Raw genomic sequence first — 2,248 nt, 5'->3', positions numbered from 1 at the left:
TGCCGGACCTAACCCTCGTGGGAAACATCTACTTAACCCTAAGATTATCCTTAATCTGTCGGGGTCACTTAGTGTTTCTTCATTGGCTCCATCCATGCATTAAGCTAGAACTTACTCTACTTTTTCAGTTTTTTCAAACTTCTGGAAAGATGGTTAAGGTTACTCCGATGCCAAAGCCACCGGGTAACCAAGAAACTCCGGTAACCACAACCCCAGCTACTGGGGGGAACACCGGTGAATACACGATTGTTACGAACACTACCCCGGTTACCCAAGCCAGGGCAAGTGCAGTAAACAATCATCTCCTGGGATTCATTGATACCCAGTTGGGGAAACAACAGACGAGACTTCCCCGACAAACACCAGAACAAGTTAAAGCTTGGGCGGAAGCACGTCAGAAAGAATTCCAAGCTGAGTTGGACGAACGTTTACGTTCACTCCAACAGGCCAATGACGAATTCGGAAGCACTCGACAACAGCTCAACATGAGCAATGATTGCGAGTATGTGGATGATGAAGAATGGGAAGAATCTGACAGTGACGCAAACCCTCGTCATAAGGCGAAAGGGAAGCGTAAAGAAGCAGACTTCCACTAGAGAAGAAATTTCGAGGAAACCTTCAAACCAAAGAACACGGGGGGAAACCCACGTGACTTCTCCAAAACTTTCAGACCAACTGTTGCGAATGCTGGAACGTCCAAATTTGCAAGGGACATTGCGGAAGCAATCGCTCCAAAGAGTGCCAAACAGATGTCCAACATAGGCACTTACGATGGCATATCTGACCCGGACGATCACTTGAACAGATTTATAGCGGGGGCAACCGTCAGTAATTGGACGGAACCCACGTGGTGTTAGATGTTCCAAATGACGCTCGTCGGGGCAGCCAGAGCGTGGTTTGATCGTCTAACGGTCCACCACATCTACGATTGGGTAGACTTACAGCACAAGTTCAGCCAGCACTTCAGTCAACAAAGAAAATATACTGAAGAGCAATGGACGATCCTTAACTGCATCCGGGAAGAAGACGAATCTTTGCTAGACTTCATCACTCGCTTCAACTCAAAGAAGCTAAGTCTGGGCACTATTAGCGAAGATCTTGTTCTCGCCGCTTTCATCCAGGGCGCTGAGTACCCAGATCTCATCCGCACGTTGATAGGTAAAGACGGCATGCCACCCACGTGGGATGCCATCATGACAGCAGCTAAACGCTTTGCCGAAACGGAGAAGCAACTGGGTAGAAATCTTCCCCAGAGCACAAACCTCTACACCCAGAGAACAAGAGAAAATAACGTCCGTACCGCCCGACACAACAAAAAGAGGAAGCTTGGTATTTGGCAGTCAAGGGTAAACTTTGACACCTCATCCAGCTCTCGCCCTCTCCTAGGCGGAAGGGACAACACGCAGTAGCCGAACCGGAATCCCAGATGGACGCCACTCACCAAAAGCGTCACCGAGATATTTGCCACCGAGAGGCTCCCATGGCCAAAGGCTCCAATAATCCGACAGCGTCAAAACGCTGATCAGAGCAAATCTTGTGACTTCCACGGGACAAAAGCCCACACCACTGAGGAATGCACATCCTTGAAGGATGTCGTCGAAACATTCGTCAAAGATGGGAAACTCACACACCTCGTGGCGTCAATCAAGAACGGAGGGAGGAAAGACAATCGGTACAAGGGCAATGGACAGAAGCCCGTCGACATCAGCATTCACATGGTTCACGGCAACGTCAGAGAAAGGAAACGACGAACAACAGAGCCAAGTGCGTGGAAGGAAGCAGAAGTGTGCTTCCCGCGTGTGCCAGGGGGGGCCCAACAAAGAAGGCCACATAGTCATCAAAAGCCAGCTGGGGCACTACATCACCTCCCGCACCCTTGCTGATAATGGCGCTTCATCAATGGTCATGTATAGGCAGTTCTTCGACAAGCTAGACGACGAAGACAAAGAACGTCTAGAAACAGTTTACGCCTCGATGGAAGGGTTCGATGGCAGCACAAACACCCCCTTGGGAATCCTATCTTTCCCCGTCACTCTCACGGACGGGAAGTACTCCCGCACAGAAGACGTGGACTTCGTTGTAATGAGGAAGCCACACCACACATACGACATTCTCTTCGGGAGAGATGGGATGGCAAGATTTAATGTCGTGGTGTCTTCGGTCCATGGGATGATGGGATGGCCAACAGCCGAGGGCGTCGCTATGATCACGGGCATTCCCCAGGTATGCATCGCATCTGTCTCATCTA

The sequence above is a fragment of the Bidens hawaiensis genome, unplaced genomic scaffold, assembly GCF_021521415.1.
Source record: "Bidens hawaiensis isolate Kalapana, Puna unplaced genomic scaffold, B.hawaiensis_p1.1 tig00038002_1, whole genome shotgun sequence".
Lineage (NCBI taxonomy): Eukaryota > Viridiplantae > Streptophyta > Magnoliopsida > Asterales > Asteraceae > Bidens > Bidens hawaiensis.
This window is presented reverse-complemented; position numbering follows the sequence as displayed.